A 20,974-nucleotide genomic window follows, 5' to 3' on the forward strand; every position below is an offset into this window, starting at 1 on the left:
CAAAATACCCGAGACAATCATGAATAAAAGGAAAGCCTTGTTTTAAGTAAGTGCTTTAGCAATTTTAGTAGTCATTTCCTTTGTTTTGACCTGTGGAGTTCGGCATTTCACAGAGGACATATGTGATAGAGGAAACTTGAAATCCCCATTGGAAGCATGCCTTAATGACCTAAAGACTTCTTACTGCTGCTTTTCTGGTATGCTATGCTATTTGACTATCTTCTTCATATTCTTCAAATTATTTTTCTCCTCTTCTTGTAGGTGTGTCTGTTTTGTGCATGTGGTTTCCATGACTACCCACTGTACCAGAGGATTGGCATCATGTTATGTTTCTAGCAATTCAAGTATTAAAGACATATTTGCCCATGTGTAATCAGATACCTAGTCCTTACCAATTTCCCCTCTTGTGATTCGTGAAAATTTTTTAGTTTTGTTTTGTTGTTTATTTGCTAGTTTGTGGGGTTTTGGCTTCATTTGTTTTGGTTTTCAGAGCCAGCATTTCTCTGTGTAGCCCTTGCTGCCCTGGAACTCATTCTGTAGGCCAGACTGTTCTTGAACTGAGAGATCTGCCTGCTTCTGCCTTCTGAGTGCTGGGATTAAAGGTGTGTGCCACCTAAACCAGGGTTCATGGAACTGTTTTGATATATGATGTTATTCTTATATGCATTCATAGAAGTAGACGCTGTACATTAAATTGATGAGTGGTTAATATAAATTGCTAAAGCCATATTTTTGGTAATGGGGAAGAGCCAATAAAGAACCATGAATATGCTAAGCAATCATGGTACCACTGAGCTAAATCACTAGTTATGAACTCCAAATTTTGCTCATTTGCCTATACATACATGTGTGTATGCACATGCCTGGTGCTCAATGAAGTCAAAAGAAGCCATTGGATTCCTTGGAATTGGAGTTATGGATAGTTGTGAGCCACCATGTGGTCATTTGGAACTGAACCTGGGTCTCTGTCAGAGTAACAAGTGTCTTTAGCTGCTGAAACATCTACAGTATCCAACATGCCACTTCAGGTGGTGAATTATGGGATTTCTAAAGTTCATCAAAGAAATATATGTATAAAAATGGTTCCAAAAGATTCATTGGTGATAATAATCATTAATGGTTACAGGGTAGTATTAGTATAAAATATGTATGTGCCAATCTAGTATACATGTATGCTTGTTTATTTGTTAGTATTATTATTTATAAATTCAATCTAAAATTAAGTTAATTTACCTGAATAACACAATGTAGTTGGCATGATTAAATTTAAAAAGTAAAAGGAAAGAAAGACTTTAACATCCAAGAGTTTTAGAGGCAAACTAGAGTAGCTAAAAAAAAAAAAAAATCACACATCTTAGGATATGTTGAAAAGTTGGTTTCTAACAAGAAACATTGAAATACATAGACTTGATACCTATTAGGAGAAAGATTCCATATCTAAGGTTTAAAGTGTCTTAGGATGCCAGTCCTGTGTGCCCTAGAGAGGTAACTATAGTTGACTGTGTTAATATAAATAAAATGAGAAGTGACTAGAACAGCCACTTTACATAATAACTTGTTGCAAATAAAAGAAAAATCTAGATACAACAGATGATCTAGAATCATTACCCAAAAATGCCAAATTAATTCTGGTGCTCTTTCTGATCACAAAACCTGTAACACAAATAAATAAAAGACCCAGAGGCAGGTATTGGGATACAAGCTGAAGATCAAGGAAGCAAAGCAGCTGACCACTAGCTTCTCCTGCCTTCTATATTTTCCTAACGTTGGACTTAAAGGTGTGAGTTATAATTCTCTTTTAGACTGATTCACTCTTGTGTAGATATGGGTGGCCTTGGCTTTACAGAGTTCTGTCTATCTCTTAATTCTGAACCTCAGGATTAAGGTGTGTACCACCACCTTCTAGCTTCTGGATGGGGGAATTAAAGGTGTGTGCCTGGCTTTTAGGCTTGTGGCTGAGTTTGCTTTCCTGAATCCTTAGTAAAGCTTTAATAAATCATAAATTATATATCACTATAAAACCAAAATTAAAATTTAGTCATATTTGGCTTTATTAACTGTTCTATTGTGAAAAATCTTTCATGTGTACCGACCATTTCCTTACAAAACTTAAAATGTACATGTTGGGAGGAGTAAATATAAATATTAGGATTACTATATTAATACTTTAAAATGCTATGTTAATAAATTAGTATATCAGTAATAGCAGCCTAAATTGGATGCCTTGTTTAGCTCTTGGGCTGTTTATATTAAAGCAGTTAAATCACTGTTTATTTGCTAAAATTATAATTACCAAATTTCATAAATTTGTTAAAACACTCATTTTAGTAAAATATTTATCAGTGAGATTTGGGCTGGCAGAGTTACCATGTAGCAATGTGAATTTCAGTAATTCGATTTGGTGAATTTATTTTCAGCAAATTGGTTTGGTTCATGCACGGCTGAGAAACAATTTGAATTTCCAGGCATGTCTCTCCTCAGAGGTCCCTGGTCTTGCCAGCAGTAGAGTGAAAACAGATGACACTCTTGATAGACAGTTCTAGTTTCCTAGATAACACATCCTTCTTTGTGGTGGGAAAAGAAACTACATCTCGCTGAGATGGTTTAAATGAGTTAATTAAATTGGATATTTCATCATGCTTTTGAGGTACTGTTTTTCCCTTTACTGCCAATCCAGTTTATTAGATCCATGCCTATTCTGTAAGAAGCCCTAACATCTCATGAATATAGCCTGGGCCACTCTTGGATGCCAGTGATGCTGTACCTGGGTGGATGGAGCCATGTGTCCTCTTGGTGCTTAATGCAATTTAAGAAGTCACATGAGTGATAAATTATATTTGTGTCACAGTCCCAAATCCACATATAGTTAAGAGATAACCTTAAGTTCATAAACATAAGCAGTCAGTGTGTATGTACTCATTGTTTTATAGTCTAAAGTATGTGTTAAGTATATACATACAGTATTTGGGCATGGAAAATAAAACTGTCAAATAGCATCAAAATTTGTGAAAGAACATTTTAAAGGTTACCATTCATTGATTTGCTACTTAGAAGTTAAACTATTGTGTGGAATTAGCAGTTAAAATCACTTACATATACAGCGATGTTAAAACAGTGAGAAAAATTACAGATTCTGTTTTAGTAAGTTCACACAACAGTGAGAGGAAAGACCAATATTAAAAACAGCCAAACTAAAACAAATAGCATGTCGAATATTGTTACATGCTAAGAATAAATACCTATCAATGGCTATCTGTGAGTGGAAAGTCTAAGAATCTAGAAGTTGCTTAGTCCCATGAGAATGGGTATCTCATCTGGTCTTCTGTACGTGCTAGAATTACAAAGCAATGGATGTGCCCACAAGACAAGGGTAAGTAGGCTAAGAAAGAATGAAACTTTCCATTTTCCATTGTCCTTATATAGTCTTCCAGCAGAAGTTGTGGCCCAGACTAAAGATAGGTCCTCCTGTCACAAGGTCTAGATCAGAAGTGTGCCTTCCATTTCTGGATTGTAGTTCATTTCAGATATAATCAAGTTGACAACCAAGAATACTCATCGCAGAGTGTGTCAAATATCCTTTAGAATTCCTTCCACTTCTTTAGAAAAGAGTAAAATGGTGCTGATCATATTTAAAAGTTAGGGCTGTTTGATCATTTTTAAAAAGTTAAGATAAAAACACAGTATTTGTACTGAGGAAGAGCTAATATTTTTATAATGTAAATTATAGTCATAATGGGGTTAAATCCATAATTCTTTTGGTATTAGACATGAGGTAGTTATATTGTGTTAAGGCGTTATTATGACCTTGCTATTGCTTTCATTTATAAATTAATTATGACATAAGGAGATATGATTGTGAGTCAGGTTACAGGATGTGGACTCTAATTGCTAATTTTGGTTGTCAATTTGACTGTATCTGGAACTGGGTTTGACTTTATAGTGCATAAACAGTCTACAAAATTGCCTCTAGATATTCCATATTCCAATGGGAAAGAGTTGTGAGACAACTTGGCTGCTCTTAGAAGAAGCACTATGGTTATTGATGATAAAAAAAAAAAAAAAAAAGCAATGGTTGAAATGGAGGATGGCAGAAAACTGCTAGGTATAGTTCATGTTTAATGAAGTAGTCCCTAGAGTCAGGCTGTTCAATAGTGACAAAGTGACATGAAAGCCCATGTGCAAAGCAAGTTTAATAAAATGTCAAGCTCATTATGTCACTGCAAAGATTATCACTGTGCCTGTCATATTGTATGTTCTCCATAAATGTTAGCCCTTGTGGGTTTTATAAACCATGTGCATGGGTGAGAAAATTACTCATGCTATGAAAACAATGGGTTGGAGGATAAATTCATTAAGTCAATACATAGTCAATCGAAACAGGGACTGTTTGATAACAGGAAAAGGATAAAAGATAGTTTTTATTCTGGAGCCAAATATAAATTTTCATGGCTTGGGAACACAAATTTATGTTTCTCAATTCCTACATGGTAACTTGTATAGTACCAAAATAACAATAAATCAAGACTTACTTCAAAGACACAGATGAAAACATCAGCTAGGAGGGTTTACAGCCAAGTGCAAAATCTCTACTAAAGGCTTTGGAGGCCACCCTGATAGCATTCTTAGCCATTTGGTTGGATCAACCAAGTGGTTTGTAAATATATTAAAAAATATTTTACAAGATAGATACAATGATGTTAGCTAAGACAGAGGTAAGTAAGCAATAGCTATTATGTGAGCTAAAACAAGCCCACAATCAATTGTAATTAGATTCTGGTCTCTTGATATTCTAATCTTCCCACAGTAACTGAAGTCCTTATCAGCTAATCAGACTTGTAAAACATTCAATATGAGTAGTTATTTTCTGGAAGTGACCAATGGGGAAGAATTAAAGATAACAAGAAGCTATATGAAAAGAAGAAATTAGTAGCTGTGAGGTAAGTAACCAAAAAAGGATTCTCCACTCACGTATTATATACTGTTATGGCTTCCTCTCCCTCTACTCCTCACAGTCCCTTTATATCCCCTGTCCCATCTGGGTCCATTCCATTTCTATCTCTTATTAGAAAAGAATGAAATTCTAAGAAAGCTACTAAAACATAACAAAATAAAATATAAGATAAAAACAAAAATACTATCAGATAAAATTTGTACAAGACAACCAACAGAAGGAAAAGAGTTCAAGAGAAGGCATAAGAATCAGATGTCTAATCTTTCACACACTCAGGAATTCCGCTAAAATACTGAACTGGAAGTAATACTTGGTGGTTTGAAAGAAAATGCTAACAGAGTGACACTGTTAGGAGGTGTGGTCTCATTGAAGGAAATGTGTCACTGTGGAGGTGGACTTTAAGGTCTCTTCTTCTAAAGCTTCCCTCAAAGTGACAGTCAGTTGACTTCCTGTTGCCTGGAAAATGTAGCACTCTCAGCTCTAGCACCTACATCTGCCCACATGGTGCCATGCTCCCTATCATGATCATAGTGGACTGAACCTCTGAAACTGTAAACAAACTATTCTCCAGTATATCTTTTCTTTATAAGAGTTGCTATGGTCATGGTGTCTATTCACAGCAACTGAAACCCGAATTAGGATGCCATACTATATATGTTGTAGGATGGGTGCTGACCTGTGAAGGCCCTCTGAGTGGTACTTCAGTATTTATTAGTTCTTATGAGCATTGTTCACGCTGATGTAGAGGTCCTTGTTTTCTTGGTGTCCTCCATCTCTCTGGTTCTTGCACTCTTTCTTAGGTCTCTGGGCTCCCTAATCTCTTGCTTTTGGTCATGCAAGCAGTATTCCACTTAAGAGAGTGGGTCTTAAGTCAAATCAGCTATTGGTTGGTTACTCCCACATCTTTGTGCCTCCATTGCCCTCGAATATGTTACAGGAAGCATACCATTGTAGATCTAGTATTTGTGGCCAGATTGATATTTACATTTCTCCTTTGGTAGCATACAGAATACCTTCTTGTAAAAAAAGACCCAAGAACATAGGGGTGAAGGTTCCAGCTCAACTTCTCCATGTTGAATGAGTTGTGTAGATGTCTTCAGCAATGTGGTCTTACTGCTGTCAGTTTGTGGAGAGAAACCCATTGTCTCAGCTACAGCTTGGGTTGTTTGGGAATTCCAATGGCCTGCTTGGCTAACAACTCTAATAGATTTGACTCAGTTCTGGTTTTGGAAGCTTCATTTTATGACAAGAGATAGCCAATTGAGACTCTGTTTCCCCCCTTACTTGGCAATTTCATTTAGATTTCTTTTGTATATTTACATATTTTTGGAATATTCCATTATTTTAAATTTCTATAATACCCGCTCAAAATGCCCCTTAATTTTACCTGTTTCTACCTATATTCCCTCCCACAAATTTCCTTTGCAGTCTCCAGTCTCCACATTCATTAATAATTTTCTATTTTATTCTCCATTCCTAACTAGATCTACCTCTTTCCTCTAATCCCTTGCTCTGTATCTAACTTCTGTGATTCTATACATTGTAGATTGGTTGTCATTGACTTAACAGTAAATATCCACACATAAGTGAATACATATCATATTTGTCTTTTGGCATCTGTGATAACTCGATCATGATGATTTTTTTCCTTTAATTCCATGTATGCCTGCAAATTTTACATTTTTCTTTAATGATTAATCAGTATTCCATTACATAAATGTGCCACATTTTCTTTGCCCATTCTTGTATTGAGAGACATAAAGGTTGTTTCCAATTTCTGGCTATTACTAATACAACATGATTGAGTTAAGAGTCCCTGTGATAAGGTACCCTTTGTGTATATGGCCAAGAGTACATAAGATGGATTTTGAAGTAGATTCATTTCCAACTTACTTAGGAACTACCACATTGGTTTCAATAGGCTGTACAAGTTTGCACTCCCACCAGAAATGGAGTTTTTTTCTTACTTTACATCCTCACCAGCATGAGCTCACACTTGTTCTGTTGATATTACCCATTTTTCTAGATTTTAGATGAAATCTCAATATGGTTTTGATTTGCATTTCCTGATGGCTAAGGATATTGAACATTTCTTTAAGGGTTTCTGAACCATTTGAGTGTCCTCTATTGAAAATTATCTGTTTAGCTCTGTACCTCCTTTTTAAGTCAGATTATTCATTTTCTTGATGTTATATTTTTTGAGTTGTCTATATATTTTGAGCATTAGTGCTCTAAGATTTGTAGCTGGCAAAATATTTCCCATTCTATTGGCTGCCATTTTGTACAAATGACTATACTCTTTGATGTGCAGAAGCTTCTAGGTTTCAAGAAGTCACATTTATTAATTGCTGTTCTTTGTGGAATAGAAGCAGCCATTCAAAAGTAGCCCAAGGACATATTATTTTAGCACAGAATTCTAACAGACTTTCAAGGAAATGTTAATGTCAATATTCCTCAAATTAGTCCACAAAATAGAAACAGAAGGAACATTGTTCAATTCATTTCACAAGGTCATAGTTGTCTTGATACCCAAAGTGCATAAAGATCTGACAAAAAAGAAAATTATAGACCAATTTCCTGTATGAACATAGCTTTGAAAATCTCAATAAAAGTGCCTGGGGACTATGCACAGGGAAGGCCATCCTTGCAGACTGGCCTTTCTAGAGTCTGCCAATTCCCTAGTCCCACCACCACCTACTGGAAGAGGAGAGATATCCAAGTATTGGGCATGCCTTCACCCACAAGAAGAGAACCTTGGTCCCATAAACACCAGTAGAGGGAGAGACCCCACCTGTACACACTGGAAGAAGGAATGGTTAGACAACAGTATAAGAACACAGTCAACAACAAAAAGACTAATGCCCTAAGAGTCTAGGGACTCCACACTAGCAAGACTTGAACATTCCAACACAGATGAAGCAGAAGAGAACTACCCTGAAAACAACTTCCTGAAGATGATAGAGCCCCTAAAAGAGGAAATGATACATCCTTTAAAGAAATGGAAGAAAAAAACAAACCAAAAAATGTAAGAAATCAAAAAATCCCTTAAAGAAAGCAAGGAAAGTCAAGAAAAATGTCCAAACAGATGAAGGAAATAATTCAAACAGTTCATGAAAATGATAACTGAAACAGAGACAATAAGAAAACACAATCTGAGAGAATGCTGGGAATATAAATTAATACCTTTCAATAGTAATGGTCTTAACTCACCTATATAAAAGACATGGGCCAACAAAATGGATACAAAGACAGAATCCATCCTTCTGCTGCGTAAAAAAAAAAAAAAAAAAAAAAAAAAAAAAAAAACACCTCAAATTCCTATACAGAGTTAAGGGTTGAAAAGATTTTCAATCAAATGGACCCAAGAAACAAGCTGATGTAGCAATCCTAATATCTAAAAAAATTAGACTTTAAACTAAAATTAATCAAAAGGGATGGATGTCATTTCTTATTCATCACAAAATAAATTCATCAAGACAAAGTCTCAATTCTGAACATCTATGCCCCAAATAAAAAGTCACTGATATTCATAAAAGAAACATTACTAAAAATCAAATCACACATAAAAGCTCACACAGTTATGGTAGGAGATTTCAACACCCCACTCTCAACACGACACAGGTCCACCAGACAGAAACTTAAAAAATAAACAAAGGAACAAACAGAAGTTATGGTTATGACTCAATTGAGTTCACAGACATTAATAGAATATTTCATCCAAACACAAAAGAATATGTCTTCTTCTCAGCTCCACATGGAAGCTTCTCCAAAATTGACCACCTATTCGGTAATATAGCAAACTTCAACAGAAAAAAAAAAAATGGAATAACCCCCTGTATCTTATCAGACCACCATGCTTTAAAGTTAGTATTCAACAACAACACAAATTGCAGAAACCCTATAAACTCATGTAAATTGAACAATGGGCAAATACACCATTCCTTGGTCAAGAAAGAAATTAAAGACTTACTTGAATTCAATGAAGATGAGGAAATAACATACACAAACTAATTGGACACTTTGAAAGCAGTACTAAAAGGAAAGTTCATAGCAGTAAGTGCCCACATGAAGAAACTGGAGAATAGCCACATAAGAGAATTAAAAGCACAACTGAAAGCTTTAAAATAAAAAGAGGCAAACTCACCCTGGAGGAATAGGTGCAAGGAAATAATTACATTGAGTGCTGAAATCAATAAAGTAGAAACTAGGAAAACAATACAAAATATCCATGTAACAAAGAGTAGGTTCTTCAAGAAAATCAACAAGATAGATAAACCTTTATCTAAACTAACGAAAAGGCAGAGAAAATATGCCATTGAACAAAATCAGAAATGAAAAGGTGGACATAAGAACAGACAATGAGGAAACCCTGAGAATCTTCAGGTCATACTTAGAATGTCTGTACTCCACAAAATTCAAAACTGTATCTGAAATGGAAAATTTTCTGATTAGATATCACTTACCAAAATTAAATCAAGAACAGATAAGCAATTTAAATAGATGACAACTCCTAATGAAATAGAAACAGTCATCAAAAGTCAAACAACCAAAAAAAGCCCAGGGCCAGATGGTTTCAGTGCAGAATTCTACCAGAAATTCAAAGAACAGTTAATACCAATACACCTCAAAGTGTTACACATAATAGAAGCAGAAGGGTCTTTGCCAAACTTGTTTTATGAGTCTACAATTACCTTAGTACCCAAGCCCCATAAAGATACAGCTGAGAAACAGAACTTCAAACCAATATCTCTCATGAACATTGATGCAAACGTACTCAATAAAATATTGGCAATTAGAATCCAAGAACGCATCAGAGAAATTACCACCATGACCAAGTAGTCTTGACTCCTAGGATGCAGGGATGATTCAACATATGAAAATCCATCAGTGTAAATCACCATATAAACAAACTGAAAAAGAAAAACCACATGAACTAGATGCTAAAAAAAATCCTTCATCAAATTCCAACACGCATTCATGATTAAGGTATTGGAGAGATAAGGGATAACAGGAACATACCTAAACATAATAAAAGCCATATGCAGCAAACCAACTGCCAACATCAAAGTAAATGGAGAGAAAGTCAATGTGATTCCTCTAAAATCAGGAACAAGACAAGCCTGTCCATTCTCTCCATATATCTTCAGTATTGTACATAAAATTCTAGCTAGAGCAATAAGACCACAGAAGGACATTAAGGGGGTATAAATTGGAAAGAAAGAAGATAAAATGTCATTAATATGATAGTTTACATAAGTTACCTGAAAAACTCTACCAGAGAACTCCTACAGCTGATAAACACATTCAGCAAAATGACAGGATACAAGAGTAAATAAAAGAAAAGAAAACAAAACAGTAACAAAACAAAAACAAAACAAAAAAACAACAAAACAAACAAAAAACCAGTTGAACTACTATATACAGATGATAAAGGAGCTGAGAAAGAACTCCAGAAACATCACTTTTTATAATATCTATAAATAACAAAATATCTTGAAGCAAAGCTAACCAAACAAGTGAATGACCTATATAGTAAGAACTTTGAGTCTTTAAAGAAAGAAATTAAAGAGATCCCAGAAAATGGAAAGATCTCACATGTTCTTGGATAGAAAGGATGAACATAGTAACAATGGCAATCTTCCTGAAAGCAATCTACAGATTCAATGCAATCCCTATCAATATCCCAGCACCCCAGCACAATTCTTCACAGACCTTGAAAGAACAATACTCAACTATATATGTAAAAACAAAAGAATCCAGGGTAGTCAAAACATACAATAAAAGAACATCTTCAAGCTCTATTATACAGCTATAGTACTGACAATATTTGTGCCATGGAATCAAACTGAAAACCCTGATATTAACCCACACACCTAAGAACACCTGATTTTTGACAAAGCAGCTAAAATTATACAATGGAAAACAGAAAAGCCTTCAAAAAAATGTTACTGGTAAAACTGGATGGTGATTTGTAGCAGAGTGCAGATAGATCCATGTGTATCCCCATGGGGGGGGGAACAAAACAAACAAACAAACAAAAAAACAAAAAAAAACAAAAAAACAAACAAACAAACAAAAAAAAAAACTGAAGTCCAAATGGATCAAAGACCTCAACATAAATCCAGCCACACAGAACCTACTGAAGAGAAAATGGGAAGTAACCTTGAACTAATTGGCTAATTGGTTCAGGAGACTGCTTCCTGAACATAACATCAGTAGCACACACACTGAAATCAACAATTAATAAATGGGATCTCCTCAAACTGAGAAGCTTCTGTAAGGCAAAGGACACAGTCAACAAAACTAAACAGCAACCCACAGAGTGGGAAAAGATCTTCACCAACCCTGTATCTGACAGAGGCTGATTTCCAAAATATACAAAGAACTTAAGAAGCTAGTCACCAAAACACCAAATAATCCAATTTAAAAATGGGGAACAGAACTAAATAGAGAATTCTAAACAGAGGAATCCAAAATGGCTGAAAGACACTTAAGAAATTTCTCAACATCCTTAGCCATTAGGGAAGTGCAGATCAAGGCAACTGAGATACGCACTTACTCCTGTCAGAATGGCGAAAATTGGAAACACCAATAACAGTTTATTCTGGAGAGGATGTGGTGAAAGTGGAATACTTCTCTACTGCTGGTGGGAGTGAAAACTCATATAGCAACTTTGGAAATCAGTGAATCTCAAGATCCAACAATTCCACTCTTAGGCATATACACAAATGATACACATTCATACAAGGATATCTGTTCAACTATGTCCATAGCAACATTGTTTCTAATAGCTAGAACCTTGAAGCAACAAAATGCCCCTTAACTGAACAATGGATGGAGAAAATGTGGAGTACTACTCAAGGGGATAATAAAATAATGGAATCTTGAAACTCATAGGCAAATGGATGGAAATAGAAGAAACCATCCTGAGTGAGGTAACCCAGTCACAAAAATACAAACATTGTATGTACTCACTCACATATGGTTTTTATACATAGAGCAAAGAATTAGCAGCCTACAATACACATTGCCAGAAAAGCTAGGAAACAAGGTGGACCCCAAAAGAGCCACAGATGGTCCTGTGGAGAAAGAGGAAAGGGAACTGGGAGCAATGGGGGATGGGAGAGAGAGTTAGAAAGAAGAGGAGGGGAGAGGTGGGAATAATGGAGCAGGAAGATTGAGTCAGAGAAAGAATAGAGGAGAGCAAGAAAAGAGATACCATAACCAAGGGAGCCATTATAGGTTTGAAGAGAAATCTGCAACAAGGGAAATATCCAGAGCTCTATAGGGATGACCCCAAATTACAATTTAAGTAATAGTGGATAGGGTGTATTAAATGCAATTTCCTGATAATGAATTTGATGACTACCTTATATGCCATCCTAGAGCCTTCATATAGTAGCTGATGTCAGCAGAAGCAGACACCCACAACTATACACTGAGCCAAACTCTTGAAATCCAGTTGGAGTCAGGGAGGAGTGATGAGCAAGGGGTCAAGACCAGGCTGGAGAAACCCAAAGAAATTGCTGATCTGAACAAGGGGCAGCTCATGGACTTCAGTCTGATAGCTGGCAAACCAGATTCCCAGAATGTGGTGTTAGTTTGGAGGGATGGGTAGTCTATGGGGACTCTGTTAGTGGATCAGTATTTATCACTAGTGAACAAATGGACATCGGGTATCCATTCAACATAGAGGGATACTGCCTTAGCCTAGAAACATGCAGGAGGGCCTGGGCCCTGCTCCAAATGATATGACAGACTTTGAAGACTCTCCATGGAAGACCTTTCCCTCCTTGCAGAGCAGAAAGTGGATGGGATGGGGGTTGGCAAGGGAACAGTGGAGGATGGGATGGTGCAGGACTGGGTTTGACATGTAAAACAAGCTCATTTCAAATTTAAATAAAATATAATACAAAAATCTCAATAGTATACTTGCAAAATGAATCAAAATACACACCAAAAAGAATATTCACCATGTTCCCTTATGCTTCATCCAAGAGATGCAAAGATGTTTCAACATATGTAAATTTAAAAATGTAACTCACCATATAAACAAACTGAAAGACATAGCTGACCTTTTCATTTAACACTGGAAAGAAAAAGAAGTGAAATATTTCTATCAAATCACCCTCATTATAATGTAAACTTAAATCACATCCCCAGTTTTAATACTGAGTTTATTAAGAAAACCACACAATTCTCCCTTGAGTCTGTATGATGCCTTACCTTCCAATTACTTCATTTTTTTTTTTTTTTGTCTCAGAGTTTAATTTGTGGATGGTGACATGTGCCTGGAAAGGCATAAATCCTAACTGGTCCTATTGGTCTCTAATCCTATTGAAGCCTTTATCTATATCAAAGAAAGATAAACATTATGCTACAAAGCAGAACCCTAAATAAGCAGAAGCATAACATATGTTTACTAAATATAACCCAAGATCCTTGACAAGGAAAGGGCTCTTGGGGAAACCCTGCCAGACAGTTATTTTACATTGACCCACATAGGCACTTAGTGTTTGCTAAATATCTTGGTAAAATCAGTAATGTTGGAATTAGTGCTAGTCATAGAAGAGAATGTATATCTTGTGGGTTTTTAAACATAATATGATGCCATCCTCTATTTCATAATTCAATTCTACCCAAAACTTAGTGCACCAAGATAATTACTCCTATAGATATATTCCTGGGGTCTGTTGCAAGGAATGGCATATAATAGAGCTCAATAAGTTTTTGCTGAAGAATTAATGCTGAATCCTCAGTTCCTCCTGGCAATCAATATTTTAATTACATTGGTGGCAGTTATGGTTAATTCATGAAGCACTAATAGGAGACAAGCATATTCCACAGGAAAAAAATATAGAACAGAGTACAACAAATAGCACCATGGATACTATTAGGTAAATATATTGGTCTCTCTCCTTGCCTGAGTGTGTACCATAATCCGAGTCCCACTTGTAGTAAAACAATTGTGCTTCATACCTTCTGTTCATTTTCTTTTTATAGTCATTTTACAACTGTTTATGACAACTTTGAAACATAACATGTCAGTTTATCCAAATTTCAATGCTCCTTACTAATTTATTTAATCTTATTCTTTGTGCAAAGGGCATATGCTCTTGTGTTTAAGTAGCAATCATAAAATAGGAAGTCCATATAGTCAATATGTCCCAAGGTTGCTATGGGGAAGACAAAGGAGTAGAAAAGTGGTAAATCCTACTTTGAGAAGGGTGAATGCTGTTTTTTGTTAATATCCATGGGAGGTCTACTCTTTTCTGATGACAAACTGAGGAGCAGTGGAGCTTGAGAAGAGTAGAGGTTGGGGCTGGGGAGAAGTAGAGACAGAGGAGGCATGAGAAAAAAACACTAGGCTGAACGTTGTAGCAGAAGCCAGCCAATAACTGAACTTTCAGATATTTGTAGAGTAATTATTATTTATCACTACAGATTTATTACATCTCATGATACTCCTCATCCTAACTAAATAGGAAAAAGCAGTTTAAGGTAGAAAAACAAAACAAAACAAACAAACAAACAAAAAAAATGTAGGTTTGATGGGAAAAATCCTGATTTCTAGCTAATATTCATGTAATAATTAATGATCTTTTCCCTTTTATTCCAAGAGTATTTTTTTACTCAGTCCAATATAGACTGGATGAAATGACCTTCATGTTTCTTCTAGGCTGACTTTACACAGGTGTTTATTTTCCTTTGGGCTCCTAACTGAGCTGTCATCTTAATTGTGAGAAGTAAGATTTTCACATTATAAGAATAAATTCAAGAAGCAAGGAGATGTCAACCAGTTTTTAAGATACAATCCTTCATAAAGGAACATGTATAAGGAGAAAGAAAACAAATGGATGGGATGCTGACTTAGCACAAGATAGTGGGTTGGCTATAAAGTCCCTGATTGTTAGGCATTACTGTTCTCTTCACCTGAACCTCCCTTTCCCTTCCAAGATGAGATTTTTAATCCATATAATGTGAGCTTTGACTCATTCACATAGTGTGACATTTTCTGGATGTGCTATACCTGTTGTAGGTGGTGCTGCAGACCACATCAGGATAATACATTCCAAGCAAAGAGAAGGAAAAGAGCCTGAGAAAAGGCCAAGAAGCACATACAGACATAGAGACACACTTGCTGCCATCCTCAGAAAACCACAATAGGAGACAAGTTTTGGTCTGTTTCCAGACTGCTTTCCAGGGCCCTGTTCAGAGCCTTCTGATAACTAGGAAGTACGGACAGGGTAACCTGTCCCAGCAGGCCAGCCCACCCACAGTCTCCAAGCAACCTAGTCCCACCTCCACCCACTTGATGAGGACAACCATTAGAATATTGGACCTGCTTCTACCCACAGGAATCTTGATCCCATATTCACCAGGAGAGAGAGAGAGAGAGAGAGAGAGAGAACCCACCTGTACCCACTGGGTTGATAACAGTATAAAAAACAAAATCAACAACAGACAGATAAATATGACAATCCCAGAGTCTAGGTAATCCACACCAGCAAGACTTGAACATTCCAACACAGATGAAGCAGAAGAGAACTACCCTAAAAAACTTCAGGAAAATATTAGAGTCCCAAAGGAGGAAATGAAAAAATCCTTTAAAGAAATGGTAGAAAAAAAAAAACAAAACAAAAACAATCCAAACAGTGCATGAAATCAACAAATCTCTTAAAGAAAGCAATGAAAACCAAGAAAAAACAAACAGATGAAGAAAACAATTCAAATAGTTCATACCCTGACAACTGAAATAGAGACAATAAGAAAACACAAACTGAGGCAAGTCTGGAAATAGAAAAGCTGAGTAAATAATCAGGAACTACAAATGCAAGCATAACCCACAGAATACAAAAGAGGGAAGAGATAATCTCAGGCATTGAAAATATACTAGGAGAGATCAATAAACCAAAGAAAATATTAAGTTCAACAAATCCCTAACATAAAATATCCAGGACATATGGCACACCATAAAAAGGATAAACCTAAGAATAGAAGAAGGCGAAGAATCCAAACTCAAAGGTGCAGAACAAATATTCAACAAAATCATAAAAGAAAACTTTCCCAACCTAAAGAGAGACATGCCAATGAAACTACAAGAAGCTTACAGAACACCAAATAGAATATACCACAAAACAGTTCCCTTGCCACATAATAATCAAAACACCAAATGTACAGAATAAAAAAAGAATATTAAGAGCATCAAAGGAAAAGGGACAAGTAACATATAAAGGCAAACCTATCAGAATTACACCTGACTTCTCCATGGAAACTCTGAAGGCCAGATGTCTTGGATAGATATTCTACCAACACTAAGAGACCACAGATGCCAGCCCAGACTACCATACCCAGCAAAGGTTTCAATCACTATAGGTGGAGAAAACAAGACTTTCCATGATAAAACCAGATATAAATAATAATTATCAACTAATCTAGCCCTACAGAAACTTCTGGAAGGAAAACTCTAACCCAAGGAAGTTAACTATACCCACAAAAACATAGACAGTTGTTTGGTATCACAAGTTAGTTTGTGATTACTGTCATAGAGCACTCTCACATCAATCACTCTGAATGAACATTAATATGGAAAATTTAATGACTATGATTTTCAGCTTATATGCTATTTCAACTAGCTTGAATTATAATGGACATAAACTGATTCAGCTCAATATTATCTCATACCTTTGGGTTGAACCAGTTCAGCTTTGTTAACAGTTGGCTCATCACAAGGAGTGTCTAGTTACCTACCTCATCCTCCTTGAAAAGCTGTGGAGCTGCTAAATACTTTATTTGGATATGGATATTTGGATATGGTTATAAAATTATAGCACAAATATTGTTATGGATTGTATGACTTTACCAAAACCTTTTAGAGAACAAAGGGTTCTGTGACCAAATGTTCTTGTATCCAGTTGACTATGATGAAACAGAAAATTAATTGATGGTATAATTTAAAATACCTGAAAGATTTCCATTTGAGATGGGCCCAAAGGTATTACCTCAGATTCTAAGAGAAATATGAACGTGGTAGGTTTGAGTTGAAAACAAGTAAGTCAAGTCTAAGGAGGCATATTGTATGACCACGAAGAGACCCTTTATGATAATTGGGTTTTCCAAACAAAGCCAAGCGTCTCAATCACATGGTTATTACTTATGTCAGACTTAATCATGTGAGAGTTACAAAGGATTCTATATATGACTGTATTCTTAGTCTTGGAGTTCAATTAGATTAAATTTGATATACTTCGGTGTTCTAAATTCTTGTTAATATTACAGTAGTTTTATGCTTGTATGTGTGCACATTTGTAGATGCTTGTGGAGGCTGAAAGTGGGTGTTGGTTCTCCTGGAGCTGGAGTTATAGGCATATGAAAGCTACATGACATGGGCACTATGAAATATACTCTGGTCGTCTGGAAGAACAGCAGAGGTTCTAAACCACTAAATCATCTCTCTATACCCAATGTTCTCAACACGTAAGGGTCTAGAATTATGCATATATATATATATATATATATATATATTTAACTGTAATATCTATGAAGAGAAGGCAATTATTACAGGAAGATATGAGAAAGTCTCTGAAATATACTTACATCAATGAAAGTGGGTGTCAGATAGGAGGCCTGGGGACACTGGCAGTGGGACAGTATTTATCCCTAATGTACAAATAGACTTTGGGAGCCCATTTTCATTGAGGGATACACTCTTAGCCTAGATACACAGAGGAGGGCATAGGCCCTGCCTCAAACAATGTGGTAGACTTTGGTGATCCCCCATGGAAGGCCTTATCCTCCCTGGGGGAGTGGATGGGGGATGGGATGGGGAGTTTGGTGGGGGGATTAGAAGGATAGGAGGGAGAGGGAATTGGAATTGATATGTAAAATAAGATTGTTTTAATTTAAATAAAAATTTATAAACAAAGAATTTATTGTACAGTGAATAAAAAAACTCCTTTAGATAGAGTTACCATGTCACATTACAGTTCATTCCTAAGGATTGTTTTTTTTTTTTGTTTGTTTGTTTCATTTTTTTTAAAGTATGAAGTACATGTCTATAAAAACTTCCTATAAAATGTTCCTGCCAATATTATTAACAAAGATGCATGCTATAAAAACAAACAAAATGTCCATATGATGGTGAATAGATAAAAGGTGGTATATTTATACTATGGACTATCACAATACTACACTATGAATAAAGTTTAAAACCCCAGAATGAATGAGGACATAACATATAAACACATATTGAATTAAAGTTTTGTGAGAAATATGATGAATAGACAAGTCTGTAAAACGAAAATTACATGAGTGAGTTCCTGGAGCTGGAACAACAGAGTTGGATTGAGAGGAAATGGGTACTAAATCTTATCAGTTTCCTTTCTTGGCTGTTAAGATGCTAAAATTAAATTTTGATGATTATTGCATAACTCTGAGATATTGAAATAAGTGTAATTCTTTAAATGAGTGAGTTTTACAGCATTAAGAATTGATCTTTGGATTTTAAAAAATGAAACTGAATTAATGCCTTGAATGTAGTCTTGAATTGGGAATTAACTTAATTACCAATTTCTTTCTTAAATACGGGATTTGTCATTATTAGCTTCTCACTATTGTTTCCACAGATGCACAAGGATGTTAAGTAAACACCACAGAGTCCTACTTACCTAATAAACTTTGCTAGTCTATGGCTTCAGTTTTCCTTCAGGTAAAATAACATCTAGTTTTCTTCTAAGTAAGACTTTTCCACTTAAACTTCTGGGTTCTAATCTCTTTTGTTACACTGTGATGTTGGCCCAGCACTGGTTATTCTTGTAAAACTGTCTCATTTTATTGACTATCCTCTGACTCCAAAACATCTCAGGTGATCTTATCCTTCCAAGAAAAACACCATAAATGAAATCCTATTGGAGCCTTCTATTTTTCCCAAAACTAACAACTTACACCTTGTTTAACTGTTGTTAAATTTCTTACAAGATGTTACTTGATTTTTTTCATTTATCTAAATTCCAACTAGATACAATCTTATGATAAGATAATGTGTGGTTCACCTTTACTGATCCTTTAGTTTGTAAACTTATACTCTGGTTACCTTTTCGTGTCTTAGACTTTCCAATTCTCCAAAATGGAAGCAGAACAAAGTCATAACTACAGAGACTATAGATTACAGTACTTTAATTCTAGGCCTGCCACTATCTGTCTGCAAGCGTTATTTTCTTTTATTAATAACTATAATATAGTTAAAACAAAACTAACCTAAAAAGCAACAGCACAGACATTGTGTAGTTTTAGAAATCTCATCACACTTTAAAATGTCAGATGAGATCTCAGATGTTTAACAATCTATGTTAACACTCAAGATTTCAGGAATAAACTAATTTCAACTTGATGTCATTATTATGACATTAGCTGTACCAACATATAAATATTTGAGGTAAAGAAAATAATACTCTTTTCAAGAAAAATAACTAATTTATGACTTGATTTTATTTCAGGTTTACATATTTTTTATACATTAAAAGGAACATTGAACACATAAGGTAAATCATAAATTACATTCTAATTATTCATTTTTTCCTGGTACTTCTCACAATCAAATATATACATACATACATGTATACACACATACATATATTTGTGTGTGTGTGTCTGTGTGTGTGCATGTGTGTGTTTTCAATCAGGATATCTCTGTGTGTAGCTTTGTGGACCAGCCAGGCTGGCCTCAAACTCACAGAGATCCATCTGACTCTGCCTCCCGAGTGCTGGGATTAAAGTCTTAAACTACCAACACCTGACTTTGTCTTAACTTTTTAATTCGGAAGAATATAATATCCTTTTAAATTATAAAATTTATTTATTTATTTATACATAGGTAGGTGGAAAAAAGCCTCAGAGTTTTCACTGTTTTTCCTGGTAATATAAAGACAAAGGCTTTTACAAATTAACTTCTACTATATATGCCATAAAGACACTAACAAGTGTAAGTTATGATGTCTGAAAATCCAGTGACTTAACAAAGGCTATGGGTGATAGTCTTAAGAAGTAAGTACTAATGTTTCAAATACTAAACACACTAACCCATCATAGGGATAGTCTGGAGAGAGCAGGACGCTGACTCTAAGTAAGATAAGACCATGTGGAAATACATAGAAATGGGTTAATACTTAAGACAGAGCTAGCAGATAAGAAACAAGTAACTGGTCAACAGCATTATATCAAATACAGAGTCTCAGTGTATTAATTGGGGCTGGTGCAGAGGCAGGACAAGACCAGCGCCTGGCAGAAAACCTTAATCCTTACAAATGGTTCCCACGTGGCTAATAAGAACTTCCATTTAAAATTTTACAAAAGCTTAAAAAAGGGTTTTACAAACAAAAGAGCAGAGACAAGAAAGGCTTCTTGGTAGCAGCATTTTTCTTGATTGGGTTCTGTTTTGCTAAAGACAAATAGAGCTTTCCACTGCTCCTTTAAAAAGTTTCCTGAATCAGCATAAGCAGCAAAAAGCCGCACAGCTTTGAAGAAACTCTACTAATAATTCATTGGTGTGTATGGGAGCTGGCAATGGTAGTGACCACATCTCCAAGCCTGCTGCATGCTGCTGGATGGCAGGGTAGACCAAGGCAGTGAACATAGCTCTCAGTGCTGGCAGTAAAATAGCTGCTGCCATCTTTGATAAACCACGGCAGAAACAACAATGATTTTCATTTTAGCAATGTTGTTGTTTACCAGAAAAAAGACTCGTGGTCAGAAAAAGAAAAAGATTTACAGTAAAGACAGGACAGATAAGAGTTACACAGACAAAACCCTGTCTCAAAAAATAAAAGTAAAAGAAAGACAGTAATAAAAAAGGCAGTATGGAGAGAATATGGATACTGTACGGTGTTATATTGTCTTTGTATTTTTTGACTGCTGAGGAAATAACAACTGTTAAAAACAAATGCTGCTGGATTAATTCAATTTATATGTTTTAAAAATGCTTTGACTCCAAAATTTAAGTCTAAGGACAAGTTACTGGGGAAAAGG

Source organism: Phodopus roborovskii, unplaced genomic scaffold, assembly GCF_943737965.1.
Source record: "Phodopus roborovskii unplaced genomic scaffold, PHOROB, whole genome shotgun sequence".
Classification (NCBI taxonomy): Eukaryota; Metazoa; Chordata; class Mammalia; order Rodentia; family Cricetidae; genus Phodopus; species Phodopus roborovskii.